We start from the raw sequence: 15,974 nt of genomic DNA on the forward strand, positions 1-15,974 counted from the left end.
GAATGAAGCTTTGGGGCCTTGAGAATCCTCAGGTCAGGGCCAATGAGGGCTGGAAGTGCCCAGGCGGCCAGTGTCTATTTTCTGTCTCTTTCTCAGCTACAGGACTGCGGGGTTCCCCGTGTTAAGCACTCAAATCCACTGTCCAGTTCTTTTACAGTTCTTTAGCCATCTTTACTGTTATATTTTATCTACTTGTTCTCAGAACTGAAACAACGCCATCGTGATCGCACACAGACCTCACGTTACTGTAATTCCTCGCAGCCGCAGACATGAACGTCCCCGATCTGATGTCACTGACTCATTGTTCACAAGGAGAGACTCCGTCCAGCCCTGCTGGGGTTTCTATACTTTCCTCCCCAGAGAAGAAAAGTTCCAGCCTCAGGACAACTTCAGAAAGTTCTAGTTGGACCCAACTTGAGCTAAAACCCCGACTCTGCCTCCAGTGGTCTGGGCTCAAGAACTCTTGTTTGTAATTTGATGAAACAAAAAAGTATTGTTAGTGTCAAAGTCTATAATAGTTCCAAACCAATTCGACTGAATTTCTATTCTGATTCCTTGTCTACTTATGAGAACGCTATCACACTGCCTGCAGCTGAGAAAAGCTGGACCACAGCAGCCCCCAGCTGTGCACCTGATGCTGTGTCAGAGCTGAGAGGGAGGAGCCCTTTGCTGCACGTGAGGAGTCCACAGAAAGGGAAGTCAGCCAAGGGTGGAGGTGACGGTTCCTGTGAGTCACTTCTCTGGAGGAATCGGCTGGATGCTTTGCCATGTGTGGGACAACCCCCCATTCCCACTCAGTACAGAGAATTCCAGTCTCCCAGTGGCTCCTGACCCCTGAAAGTTTCTTCCCAGAAATAGCTGTTCTCCTCTGCCAAGACAGTGAGGAAATGAAGGCATTGCAATGTTACCTGTCAGTCACAATGACCGCAGTGACCAATGACACAATAATTAATAATAATGACTGTGATGATGATGATGGCGACTCTCTGTGCTTTTACTCTGTTAACACCTTCATGCGGCACATGAGGTGGAACCTTAATGTTCTTCCCTTCTCCATTTTACCCAGGGAGCCTAAGATCTGAGTGATGCACCAGGCAGGCAGTTGAGATGAACCGTGGTCCTGGGGGAGTTTATGCCACACTTCCTCTCGTGGGCACCACACATGGCAAAGCATCCAGCCGATTCCTCCAGAGAAGTGACTCACAGGAACCGTCACCTCCACCCTTGGCGGACTTCCCTTTTCTGTGGACTCCTCACGTGCAGCAAAGGGCTCCTCCCTCTCAGCTCTGACACAGCGTCAGGTGCACAGCTGGGGGCTCCTATGGTCCAGCTTCGCTCAGCTGCAGGCAGTGTTGAAATGTTCTCATTAAGTAGACAAGTCTGTAAGATAGATGCGTTTTTCTGTTAATTTTTAAACTTCTTTTAATAGCATTCTGTAGTTCTGTAGAGTATTACTTAGTTTAGCACTTCCTCTGTTAAATTTGAAACCATTGTAAGTGGAAACATTTTCTTGATTTCATTTTTGGGTCATTCATTGGAAGTTCACAGTGCAATTAATTTTAAATTTTATTGAAATTGGTTTTCAGACATTTCATTTTTCTATAACAATTTCAGTTGTTAAAATAATCAGTAGCAATATAATTTTAAAATGTTGGTGTTTACTAATATTTACCTTGTGCCAGGAACCAACTGGGTATTAATATGGAGATCATGTATTTCAACCCACCATTTTATTACCACCATGAAGAAACAAGGTCAACACACTAACTAGCCTGATCAGCAGCGATGCCAAGTGTAAACATCTTGATCGTGGGTGTAGTGTTCTTCCATCCCCTTCTGTAGTTACACCCGAGCTGCAGAGGAACTGATGAGGGGGAATAGCACCTTCTATTGGAAGGTAGTGGAGGGGAAGCCCTGCACCCAGATGTGGTGAACTCACAGCATGAAGGTTCACAGGACTTTTGTCCAGACTCTCCAACAAAAAAAAATATTTTTAAAAATTTATTTTCATTTTACATGTATGAGTATTTTGGCTGCACGTATGTTTGTGTACCACATGCATGTACAGCACAAGGAGGCCCACAGAGGCAGTTGAATCTCCTGTCACTGGAGTTACTGATGGTTGTGAGCTGCCTTGTGGGTACCTGGAATCAACCCCAGGACCTCTGGAAGAGCAGGCTGTGCTCTTAACCACTGAGCCATCTCTTCAGCTCCCAAACTTTTTTTTTTAATTCCTTGAATTTGAGTTTAGACAGAACTGGGTTTGAACTATAAAAAACATTTCCTTGGATCACTAAAGATGATTCTTGTGTCATACCTGGTTAATTAATTAAAAATATTTATTCACTGCCAGGAAGTGTCATATGTGCTAGAGATTCAATAGATGACCGAAAAATAATAAAGAGTTCATGTGGTGAGTGGCTGGGATGGGAGGGCAGGCAGGGCTGCCTTGCTAGGGCCCATGGTAACACGACTTCCCCTCACCTTGTCCCATGACAGTCAGGTATGACCATGGACTTTTCCAGTTCCCACCTCATCCACCCAGGTGCCAATGCAGCCCTAGCAGGGAGCGCTGACATCACAGTCACTTCCTTCCCCTAACACTGACCAGGGACTTCCCACAGATGCATGAAGAATGTCACATGTCCTTCCTACTCCTGCTAATATCACACACAAAATCGTCCCTCTCTGCTGGGCTTCCCGACCCAAGCTGAGGTCTCCTGCCACTGCACTGCAGATTTTCCTTTTCAGCTTGTCAGAGGCCACCCACCCCCACTGCCCGTCCCTCGTCCTCTGCCTATACACTTTTTCTTCAAGACCTGCACCAGCTCAGACCTTCATAGCAGTCACATCTGCTGGAGACAAGTGACGCTGCTTCTCTCTCTATTCCTATTGGTTAAAGGGAAGTCTGCTGTCTGGACGGGAAATTCCAAAAATGTTTTTTTCTTTCTTAAAATGCATCAGTACAGAAAATGCTGGACTACTTTCCCAAATAGGAAGAGACTAGTCAGAACTGAGTCCCATGAGGTGGATTCTGGGTTTGAGGAGGGGCCCTTGGGAGCAGCCTTTGGGGGGGGGGAGCCAGGAGAGGGGGAGAAAGAGGAAGGGAGGAAGGAAGGAATGCCCTCTCTCAGAAGGCTCATCTTTCTCTATTCTTCAAGTTATATTTTCAAGCACAATTATGAGAGTAGCGGCCACTCAATAAATCCAAAAGTCCATTCCACCTCTGATACCCTCGCCTTACAGCTACCCTGGGACCCACATGATTCCTGGCTGATTCCCAAGGTCTGCAGCTGCACAGTTCATTACCTTTGCTGGCTGGTTGTCCTCTGTGTATTGTCTTCATTTTTAAGGAGGATAGGACTCCTCCTATAACACGCCCCCGTAACTCCCTGTGAAATCGCTGTGTTGTTGGTTCTTCTTTATCCCCATCTGGTCCTTTAGTTGACTTGAAACATAATCATTTTCCTAGGTTTTTGTTGTTTGTTTGTTTGTTTGTTTGTTTGAGACAGGGTGTCCCAGGCTGGCCTCAAACTCACTATGTGGCAAGGTCAACCTTGAACTTCTGATTCTCCTGCTCTCCCCTCCACAGTGCTGGGCTGGCAGGGGTGTGCTAACACTCTTGGTTCTTGCAACACTGGGGATTTGAACCCAGGGCTTCCTGCATTCTAGCCTAGCACTCTATCTACTGACTATCTCTCCAGCACACAGAACTACAGTTTAAAAAGATTTATTGTTATTTATTTATTTACTTAAAATCTTTATTGCTCTTGTGGACTTATACATAGTAAACAACCTTGCCAGCTCTTAAAAACTCAAATCTGTACTCTTGCTTTAAAAAAAACACTGTAGCTCTCTGTGTCATCACAGGGTGTTTACAGGGCTCTGGGGTCCCAGGAAATGGGATTTGCTGACTCCAGTCACACCTGTGAGACCACTGCCTTAAAAAAATGTTTGCAGCATCAACACATTAAAAATTAATTTATATGACAAGAGGGAAAACACAATAAATATCTCCATTGTTTTTCCTTTTCCCTTGAGACACAGTCTAACTCTGTAGCCCTGAGTGACCTTGAACTCACAGTAATCTTCCCACAGGCAGGGATCACCAGCGTGAGCTACCACACCATGTTTATAGATGTCAGGATGTGTTCTCCTCTTCCCATGAGCTTCACACTGTGAAGGGGGACTTGCAGGGTTGTTACAGAGACTGAACGAGGTGATTGCCTCACGGGACCTATGGATTTCATTTCTCTGCACCGTTCCTGCACTTCCTGCTGGTAGTCAGAAGGCCAGAGATGATCCTCACTCACCCTCTGTTTCTCTCCTTTCATCTTCCCCAGAGATTTCACCTTCCCAGCTGTAATGAGAACCAGCATCACCATCATCTCCTCCCACTCGGTGCTGGGTGGGGGTTTCCAGCCAGAGCTGACGACCAAGCTCCCTGATTCCACACTTGCCATCCACACAACACTTGAAGTGAAAAATGGGGCATCCTTGGCAATCTGCAGCTACACCCTACTTCTCCCCATCAGCCATCCCTACTTCACCTCCTCCTGGGATCTATAGAGCAGACCGACCATCGGGCTATTGTAACAGTATCTTTGTGCAGACAAATACACTGCTTCAGCCGCTGGCGGCTGTACAGGAAAGAGACTGACAGCACCAGGAGTTTGCACACGTATGATTTTTATATGTGTCTAGAACTTGATAGGGGTGTGAGTTATGAGTGTAATTACTTATCAAAACTTACTGAGTACTGTTTTTATGACCTGTACAGATGTTATCAAAATAATAAAAATTTCACAAAAATGCATAAAATTAGGTCTACTCTACAAACTATGCAATGAGAAAACTAGCATTTAAAAGTTTGCCCTCATTTGCTTTTCTTTGATCTCTGAATATCAGAGACACGTGAGGTTTATTCATCAGGTTCTGCTGCATAGAGAATGACAAGCAGGGCAGTGGGAGCTCACACCTTTAATCCCAGCACTCGGGAGGCAGAGGCCGGTGGATCTCTGCAGGACACTCAGGGCTACACAGTGAAACCTTATCTCAAAAAACAAAGCAAAACATAAAGACTACCAAATCTATGCAGCCTTCACTACTTGGATTAGTATACTCAGTTATTTTTTTTACATAATTTAAGGCCTGTTTATCCTTCCTGTTGGTTTTCAGATTTACACTGTTAGTTATGGAATTTCATTTATTTGACTGACACCAATTTCTATCTGAACCCTGGGCCAGTGCTTCAGCTTTCCACATCTCACTGAACATGTTAGAAAGTTTTGTTGTGTTTTTCCTATACGCTAGCTTTTGCTGGCTCTGTGACATGGCTGCCTTTGTCTATACAGGGGGCCTGTTCCTGTGAGCTCCAACAGCTTCTTTTTCCGGCGACAAGTGACGCTGCCCACACCTGCTCCTCATTGGCTGAAGAGAAAGTGTCCAGTGCCAGCCAGTTTCCCTTCAGCATAACTTAAGCTGAGGCTCTTGGCAATGACAGGGTTAGCTTCTGAGGTTCACTTCTGCTTCCTTGGTGGGGACGATACACTGGATGGGGAGCGAGGGGTGGGGAGAGAGCAGAGGGCCCAGATAAAGTGCAAAGACACTCTGTTATCCTGACCCCGTCCTTAGAATTAACTCTTTATTACAGAGCAATAATTATCATCACTGTTATAGATAAAATAACAAATGAAAAAATTGTTTCCATGTAAGACAATAAAAAAACATAACCCTGAAAAAAATTAAGTAATGTAGTAGTGGGGAAGGCTAATTATCTTACATAATCACTCTATCCTTAGACTTGTGTGTGTGTGAGTGTGTGTGTTTACAATCACTTTTCACATTGATTCCTGGAAAACAGCCTCAACTTTATAAAAATTTATATAGATGTTGAATGCTTTAAAATATGCATTATAATTTATCCTTAAGAACATAGAAATCTTTTTCAGTCACCTAAAATTTTAATATTTAATAATTAATTATATTCCTTATTAAACACATGAATTCAGATGTTTTGTAAGGGTTTACTAGATACATTCCCCCAATAACCCAGATGCCATTTCTATAGCCCTTCATAATGTCTGAGTTTAGCACTGTTTGGACCCAGGTTCTGCACTGTTTGCTTGTAATGGAAGCCTGTCTAGACAGGAGTGGGGCGGCTGAGTTTGGGGGTTGGGCAGGGAGACATGGATGGGACTCAGTGATGGGTGTGCCCTTCTGAGGGCTTTGTCTGGGACAAGGTTCTAATGAGGTGAGGGTCATGGGGGTGTGGGCACAGCTTGAGCTCTGGGTCACACACAAGCTTTGGAACCTGGTTCCTTCCTTCCTTCCCTCCCTCTCTCCCTCCCTCCCTCCATCCTTCCTTTTTTCCTTCCTTCCTCCCTTCCTCTTTCTTCCCCTCTCCCAGCCTTTCTTTTTCCCCAAAGGCGGACCCCACGGCCCCACCCTCAAACCCAGATCCACCTCGTGGGACTCAGTTCTGGCTAATCTCTTCCTATTTGGGAAAGTAGTCCAGCATTTTCTGCACTGAAGTATTTTAAGAAAGAAAAACAATTTTGGAAATTCCCATCCAGACAGCAGGCATTGCTTCAGCCAATAGGAATAGAGATGGAAGCAGCATCACTTGTCTCCAGCAGATGTGACTGCTATGAAGGTCTGAGCTAGTGCAGGTCTTGAACATCAAGTGTGCATGCGGTGGGGGAATCGCTGACCAGCTGGTGTAGTGGGGAAGGAAGATCTGCAGGGCTGAGAGGCGGGAGACCGCAGCTTGGATGGCTAAGCCCAGCAGAGAGGGAGGATGTTGTATGTGATATTAGCTGGGGTGGGAAGGACATGGGACATTCTTCATGCATCTGTGGGAAGTCCCTGGTCAGTGTTAGGGGAAGGAAGTGACTGTGATGTCAGCGCTCCCTGCTAGGGCTGCATTGGCACCTGGGTGGATGAGGTGGGAACTGGAAAAGTCCATGGTCACACCTGACTGTCATGGGACAACAAGGTGAGGGGAAGTCGTGTTACCATGGGCCCTAGCAAGGCAGCCCAGCCCTGCCTGCCCTCCCATCCCAGCCACTCACCACATGAACTCTTTATTATTGTTATTATTTGGTCATCTATTGGATCTTTAGTGGCTATGGCAGTTTCTGGCACTGAATAAATATTTTTAATTAATTAACAAGGTACGAGACTAAGAATCATCTTTAGTGGTACAAGAAAATTGGTTTTTTTTTTTTTTAAGTTCAAACCCAGTTCTGTCTAAACTCAAATTCTAGGAATTAAAAAAAAAAACTATATTAGTTTGGGAGGTGGAGAGATGGCTCAGTGGTTAAGAGCCCAGGTTGCTCTTCCAGAGGTCCTGGGGTTGATTCCAGGAATCCACACGGCAGCTCACAACCATCTGTAGCTCCAGTGACAGGAGACTCAGCCCCAACCTTGGGTCTCCTTGTGCTGTACATGCATGTGGTACACAAACATATATGCAGGAAAAACACTCAAACATGGAAAATGAAGATAAAATTCTAAAAACATTACTTTGTCGGAGTATCTGGACAGAAGCTCTCTGCACCCTTGTTCTGTGAGTTCACCACATCTGGGTGCAGTGCTTCCCCTCCGCTCCCTTCCAATAGAAGCCGATTTTCCCCCTCATCAGTTCCTCTGCAGCTCCGGTGTAACTACAGCAGAGGATGAAGAACGCTACACAGGGTCTAGATGTTTACACTGGCATCGCTGGTCAGGCTAGTTAGTGTGTTGACCTTGTTTCTTCATGGTTGTAATAAAATTGGTGGCTGGATTATGTGATTTCCATGTTAATACCCAGCTGGTTCCTGGGACAAGGTAAATATTAGCAAACACTAATTTTTTAATTATATTGCTATTGATTATTTTAACAACTGGTTTCACATTTAGCAGAGGAAGTGCTAAACTAAGTAATACTCTACAGAACTACAGAATGCCATTAAAGGAAGTTAAAATAAAAATTAACAGAAAGACACACTATGTTCATGGATTGGAAGACCACATTGCTAACACAGTAATATCATGAAAGATCTCTAATCAATAAAACCCCCAGTAGCTTCTCAAATGAATTCTTAGTAGGTATTAAGCTGATTCTAAAATTCACAAAGAATTGCAAAACAGCCAAGCAATCCTGTAGAAGAACACTATTGGGTCATTGATATAAGGTTGGTCATATAGGATTCTTAACCCAGTGAGTGTCCTGAAAAATAATCATATGACTGGTTGTGTTGTGTAATATTGATTTAACTTGGCAAAGATGCTTTACACTTGTTTATACTGTGGAAGATTGCTTTAACTGTGTAGAGGTGTGCTACCTTTGTTTCTGCTGCCTTGGTTAATGATGTAAAGGTGTGCTACCTTTGTTTCTGCTGCCTTGGTTAATGATGTAAAGGTGTGTTACATTTGTTTCTGCTGCCTTGGTTAATGATGTAAAGATGTGTTACATTTGTTTCTGCTGCCTTGGTTAATGATGTAAAGATGTGTTACATTTGTTTCTGCTGCCTTGGTTAATGATGTAAAGATGTGTTACATTTGTTTCTGCTGCCTTGGTTAATGATGTAAAGATGTGTTACATTTGTTTCTGCTGCCTTGGTTAATGATGTAAAGACGTGTTACATTTGTTTCTGCTGCCTTGGTTAATGATGTAAAGATGTGTTACATTTGTTTCTGCTGCCTTGGTTAATGATGTAAAGATGTGTTACATTTGTTTCTGCTGCCTTGGTTAATGATGTAAAGATGTGTTACATTTGTTTCTGCTGCCTTGGTTAATGATGTAAAGATGTGTTACATTTGTTTCTGCTGCCTTGGTTAATGATGTAAAGATGTGTTACATTTGTTCTGCATTTAAGGACTCTCCATGTCATGCTTTGGGAGCTGGCTGGCAGGGAAGGGAGCGGTGCCATTAACAAATGGGAGCAAAGAATAATTTATAGGAAATGCGTATAATCAAGAGGAAGTGAAAAAACAACATTTTACAAAAGAAAATTCAAAAGTAAGTGGGAAGATATCACTGCCCTGGATAGAGGTAAAATCCATAAAGTTAAAATAATGATTTTATTTTCATTTATGTGTGTGTGCATGTATGCAGAGGTCAGAGGACAAGAGAGAAGTCAATCTCTCCCTCCACCATATGAGTTCCAGAATCAAAACCCAGGCACGGTGGCAGGCACCTTCACACACTGAGACGGTGTCCTGGTGCTATTTGGAGTCTCAGTTGGGCCTGAGGAATGAAGCTTTGGGCCTTGAGAATCCTCAGGTCAGGGCCAATGAGGGCTGGAAGTGCCCAGGCGGCCAGTGTCTATTTTCTATCTCTTTCTCAGCTACAGGACTGCGGGGTTCCCCAGGTTAAGCACTCAAATCCACTGTCCAGTTCTTTTACAATTCTTTAGTCATCTTTACTGCTATATTTTATCTACTTGTCCTCAGAACTGAAACAACACACCACCATGATCCCACGCAGACCTCACATTACTGTGATTCCTCGCATACGCAGACACCAACATCCCCGATCTGATGTCACTGACTCATTGTCCACCAGGAGAGACTCCGTCCAGCCCTACTGGGGTTTCTATACTTTCTTCCCCAGAGAAGGAAAGTTCCAGAAGGAAAGTTCCAGTCTCAGGCCAACTACAGAAACTTCTGGTTGGATCCAGATTTGGCTCAAATCCCAACTAGGCCTCCTCTGGTCTGGACTCAAGAATGCTTGTTTGCATTTTGATGAAATGGAAAAGTACTGCTAGCCCCAAAGTCCATACTAATTCCAAGCAAATCAGACTGAATTTCTATTCTGATTCCCTGTCTACTCTATGAGAACGCTATCACACTGCCTGCAGCTGAGAGAAGCTGAACCCACAGGAGCCCCCAGCCGTGCACCTGATGCTGTGTCAGAGCTGAGAGGGAGGAGCCCTTTGCTGCACGTGAGGAGTCCACAGAAAAGGGAAGTCGGCCAAGGGTGGAGGTGACGGTTCCTGTGAGTCACTTCTCTGGAGGAATCGGCTGGATGCTTTGCCATGTGTGGTGCCCACGAGAGGAAGTGTGGCATAAATTCCCCAGGACCATGGTGCATCACAGCTGCCTGCCTGGAGCATCACTCAGATCTTAGGCTCCCTGGGTAAAATGGAGAAGGGAAGAACATTAAGGTTCCACCTCATGTGCTGCATGAAGGTGTTAACAGAGTAAAAGCACAGAGAGTCACCATCATCATCATCACAGTCATTATTATTAATTACTGCATCATTGGCCACTGCGGTCATTGTGACTGACAGGTAACATTGCAATGCCTTTGTTTCCTCGCTGTCTTGGCAGAGGAGAACAGCTGTCTCTGGGAAGAAAGTCTCAGGGGTCAGGAGCCACTGGGAGACTGGAGTTCTCTGTACTGAGTGGGAATGGAGGGCTGTCCATTGTGCTTTGGTTCTGAATGGATGTGATCACTTTCAGAATGAGCTCTGGGACACATCTGATTTCCTGCCCTCACCTCCACTGTTAACACAGCACAGACTTCCTGGTTGACTCAAACTGTGGGGATCTGACTGAGACCAATGCAGTTGACTTGGGGGTTCATTGGTAGTTTAAGATTGTTTATTTAGTTATTGTTACATGTAAGGGTGTTTTACCTGGCTGTATAACTGTGCACCATCTGTGTGCAGTACCTGAGGATGCCAGGAGAGGGCGTTGGATCCCCTGGAACTGGAGTTACAGAAGGTTGTGAGCTGCCATGTGGGTGCTGGGAACTGAAGCAGGGTCCTCTGCAAGAGCAGCCATGCTTTTAACTGGGGCTTCACCTCTCTTCCCTCACTGGAAGAGAGGTCACTTCAAGTCGTTCTTGTTTACAGACACCGTCCACTTCAGAACTATAGGTGTGTGCCAACCAGGTTCCAGATCTTAACTGTGACCCAGAGCTCAAAGGCAGCCCCTGTGCCCACACACTCCTGCTGACCCTCACCATGTGTAGAACCTCAGAAGGACACACCCATCACTGAGTCTTATCCACGACTCCCTGCCCAACCCCAAACTCAGCCACTGTACTCCTGTCTTGCCAGGCTTCTATTACAAGAAAATTTTGTAGAAACTGCCCAAAGAATGCTAAAATAAGAGATTATGAAGAACTATAGAAAGAACATCTAGTTATTTGGAGTGGGGGGCTATTCTGCTAAACACATAGAAAGAAATATGAATTCATGTGTTTAATAAGGAATATAACGATTAAAATATTAAAATTTGGGGTGATTGAAAAAGATTTTATATTCTTAAAGATAATAGAACGTGTAATTTTAAAGCATTCAACATCTACACGAATTTTTATGAAGCTGAGGCTGTTTTCTAGGAATCAATGTGAAAAGTGATTACACACACTCAACACAAGTCTAAGGATAGAGTGATTTTGTAAAATAATTAGTCTTCCCCAATACTGCATTGCTTAATTTTTTCAGAGTTCTGTTTTTTTAATTGTTCTTATTTGGAGACCATTTTGTCATTGTTTTATAATATCTGCAACAGTAATAATAATTATGGCTCTGTAATAAAGAGTTAATTCCAAGGACAGGGTCAGGACAGCAGAGTGACTTTGCACTTTACCTGGGCCCTCTGCTCTCTCCCCACCCCTCACTCCCCATCCAGTGTATCGTCCCCACCAAGGAAGCAGAAGTGAACATCAGAAGCTAACTGGGGTCATTGCCAAGAGCCTCAGCTGAAGTTATGCTGAAGTGAAACCGCCTGGCACTGGACACTTTCTCTTCAGCCAATGAGGAGCAGGTGTGGGCAGCATCACTTGTCTCCGGAAGAAGAAGCTGTTGGAGCTCACAGGAACAGGGCAATGTTCAAAGGCAGCCATGTCACAGAGCCAGCAAAAGCTGGTGTATAGGAAATGTGTAACAAAACTTCGTAACGTATTCCGTGAAAATACGTTAGAAATACATGGAAAGCTGAAGCCCTGGCCCAGGGTCTGGATAGAAACTGATATCAGTCAAATAAAAAAAATCCCATAGTTAACAGCATAAATCTGAAAAACAACAGGAATGATAAATAGGCCTTAAAGTATATATAAACCAACTAATCATATGAATCCACACAGTCCTGCCTCCTTCAACAAAGTAGCAAATGCTGGCCCTGGTGTCATCCTTCACATCCTAGTGTCAGAGCCAAGTGCGGTAGCTCTAGGAACCTGTAATTCCACGTTCTGAGAGCTGAAGCAGGAGGTTTCATGTCTGAGGCCAGCCTGGTGTGGCTGCTGCTTTGTTTTGTTTTTGCTATGTCATCAGACTCCTGATAAAACAAACATGGGATTCTTAACCTCCATCACCCTGCTGAAGGCCCTTGCAGGTCTGACCAGCTCTTTATGCTGCAAAATCTGATGAACAAACCTAATGTGTTTCTGATGTTCAGAGATCAAAGGAAAGCTAACGCAGGAAAACTTTTAAAAATATCATTTTCTCATTGCATGGTTTGTAAACCAGGCCTAGTTTTATGAAACTTTGTGAAATTTTATTGTGTTGATAACCATTTGTAGAGGTCTTGAGAATACTATTCAGCAAGTTTTGACAAATAATTAGTCTTATAATTCATGTTCCTACAAAGATAGTATTCTTCTAGATACAGATAAAAATCCTATGTGTGGGGCAGATAGGAGTGATACTGTCTAAGGGAAAATAACAGAGGAGGAAAGTAGGGAGGGTGGAGAACATGGCAAGGTACACGACACACTTGTATTAAAGTGTGTTTACAAATCCTAGTACTATGTACAAGGAATATGCTCCAGTAACAGTCTGCTTAAAAGAGATGAGGGGCTGGAGAGAGGGCTGAGGGGTTAAGAGCACTTACGGTTCTCGCAGAGGACCTGAGTTTAGTTCCCACACCCTCCCTGGTGCTACTGCACCAATTGCCTGCAGCTCCAGGTCCAGGGGTCCAGGGTCTCTTCTGGACTCCGGGCACCTGCATGCACACACCCACACACAGAGACACAAGTACACATTAGTAAACAGAGAAATACTCTTCACGAACCACACATGGAGTTCCTTGTGGGCCGAGCTCATCTGGGATAGGGTCCCAGTTTTACATTACAGAGTAAGTGTGTCAGCTCTAAGATTTCTAATAAAAGCAATCATATAGCATATATTTCCCTTAAAAGATTTATTCATTGTTTTTATTTACGTATATGTGTTTGTGCCTACATGACTTTATCTGCACCACACACATAGCGGTGCCAAGCGAGGCGCCAGGGGATGTCCTGGAGCTGGAGTTCCAGGCAGTTGTGGCCCCATGTGGGTGCTGGGAAGGCCCAGGTCCTCTGCAGCAGCAGTCAGTGCTTTTAACCCCTAAGCCAGCTTCCTGGCCCCATAGCTTCTCTTCTTGTGCCCAACATTTTTTTTTGTGTGTTCATCTTTGTTTTTATTTTTAAAATTTATTTCTTAAGTTTATTTATTTGTACATGTGTGTGCCAATTTTTCTACATGTTTACATGTGTATGCCTTGCCCTTGGAGGTCAGAAGAGGACGTCAAATTCCAGCAGCCACATAGCAGCTCACAACATCCTGGGACTCCAGCTGTAGGGGACTGACTTGTTTGTCCCTCCTTTTCTCCACAGGGTACTTTCCTATGGAGCTGACTGTAAGTTGTGCAGGGGACTTCATGGATGCAGCATTCATGCTAGGGTGGGCTGTGTGTGTGTGTGTGTGTGTGTGTGTGTGTGTGTGTGTGTGCGCGCGCGCGCGCGTGCGTGCCTACCTCTGGGTCACCGTGTGTTTGTAAGCAACTCCTCTCCTGTGATCCTATCAGTGAGTCCAAGAAACTTGTTGCTTCCCCAAGCTTGATTTGGTGGAATCACCTCATTAGTGTGCTGTCTGTGTCCTGCTGAAGAACAGCATTTGTTCAGGTCTCTGCAGAAGTCACACATCTAATAAGGTCTGTTAACACCTCCAGGCAAAGATCAGCAGAGAAATCAAAGAGAAAGCTCACAGGGGGAAACAAGGGGCCTCTCTGGATATCAAAGGCAGTAAAGCCAGTGGGGATATACATTTAGGAAAGCTGTTGCAAGGAATTTTCTCACACAGATGTGGGGTGAACCAGCATGTCTGAGGGCCACTGGGCCGGTAGTCTTCAGAAGGGAAGAAGGGAACTTGTGCTGACAGAGGCGACAGTGACTTCCCTTCCCCAAACAAGCCTTGGGTGGCTCTTAAGACTTCCCAGCTGTGGCCACTCATCCCGATTGTTCAGGGTCCTCTCTTAACATCAGCTGATTACAGAATTAATCACACTGTGGAATACCTTCACGAATACCTGGGTGGGTGTTTGATTGAACAGGGGATTGAAACCAAGGCACTAAATCTGGTCCCTAAATTATCTAAACGGAATTTTCCCTCATCCTATCAACAAGAGGGGCAAGCAGGAAAACTCTGTGATTACCTTAATAAATTTGCCCAGAAGGAGGCAAGCCCACAGTGAGGCTGAGGCTGAAGCAGCACCTAGGCAGGAGCTGGAGTGCCCTGTCTCACCCCTCCACAGTCTCACCATTGTGAAGAGCAAGGGTTAATGCACTAGTCTCTTCACGGGGACAGAATGATCCTAAGTGATGCTAAATGATCACGAGCTTGTGACCTCCATCAAAAGCAGAAAACCCAGTCTTCTATAAAGAATGGATCCCCTAGGTTGCCTTGACTTTAATCCTCAGCCCTCACATTTATCTGAAATATTCACATAAAAGGACAACAAATTTGTAAAACCCAGCAGTTTGGGGAACAACAATACTTTCTAAGTTACAAGACCGCCTTTCGACATTTGACTGAACATTGTTACATTAAAAATATTTTAAGAGGACTTCCTGGTCATCCTACAGGGGCAATACTGCCCGATACCTCCTCTCTCTTCCTATCCCATCCAGCTTACATCCAGATCCCTTCACCCCCTGTCTCCCTCCCTCCCTTCTTTGGCGGCATAGCACCTCCCTGCTCAGCCTGCTCAGGCGCTGGGACAGAACCCGAATTGGGAGGGCAAAGGGGAGGGCGGTAGCTCCTTTGTCTCTACAGCCAGCCTGCAGCAATCAGGGTGGGCCCTTTGTTTGAGAGCTAACCAAGCAGCACGGAGTTTTGATCTGGGCACCGAGTGAAACATCATTGTGGTGAGTGAGTGCTGCAGCAGCCGGGAACAGGGAACTCAGATGTACCTCAGCCCGCCTACACTTCCTGATCATCCTACAGGGGCTATACTGCCCCATACCTCCTCTCTCTTCCTATCCCATCCAGCTTACATCCAGATCCCCCACCCCCTGTCTCCCTCCCTCCCTCCATTCTTTGGCGGCATAGCACCTCCCAGCTCAGCCTGCTTGGGCGCTGGGACCGAACCCGAAGCAGAGGGCAAAGGGGAGGACAGTAGCTCCTTTGTCTCCATAGCCTGCCTGCAGCAAGCAGGGTGGGCCCTTTGTTTGCGACCTAACCAAGCAGCACTGGAGTAAGCAGCACTGGAGATCCGATCTGGACACCAGGAGAAACATCACTGGGGAGTGACATCACTGGGAAGGTACATCAGTGGGCAAGAAGACCTGATCCTGTAAAAGAAGATCCATAGGGGAGTATTGGGAGGAAGAGATGGGCAGACGCCAATGCAAGAATTCACCCAACAATCTGAAAAACAACACGAAACCACCAGAAGCCAGCGACCTCACAACAGGAGGACACGAACACCTTAATCAAGAAGAAGTAGAAAAAACTGACTTCATGAAAGTGATTGACACCCTTAAACAGCATATAAAAAACGCCCTTATAGAAATGGATGAGAAGTATAACAGAAAGTTCGAGGAATTGAGTAAATCAGTGAACGATACCCTAGGAAACCAAGGAAAAACAATCAAGCAGATAATGGAAATAGTTCATGACTTGAAAACTGAAATGGAGGCAAAGAAGAAAACACAAACAGAGGGCCGGCTGGACATGGAAAATCTAGGTAAACGAATAGAGACTACAGAAACAAGCATA

Source organism: Microtus pennsylvanicus, chromosome 7 (genome assembly GCF_037038515.1).
Source record: "Microtus pennsylvanicus isolate mMicPen1 chromosome 7, mMicPen1.hap1, whole genome shotgun sequence".
Taxonomy (NCBI): Eukaryota; Metazoa; Chordata; class Mammalia; order Rodentia; family Cricetidae; genus Microtus; species Microtus pennsylvanicus.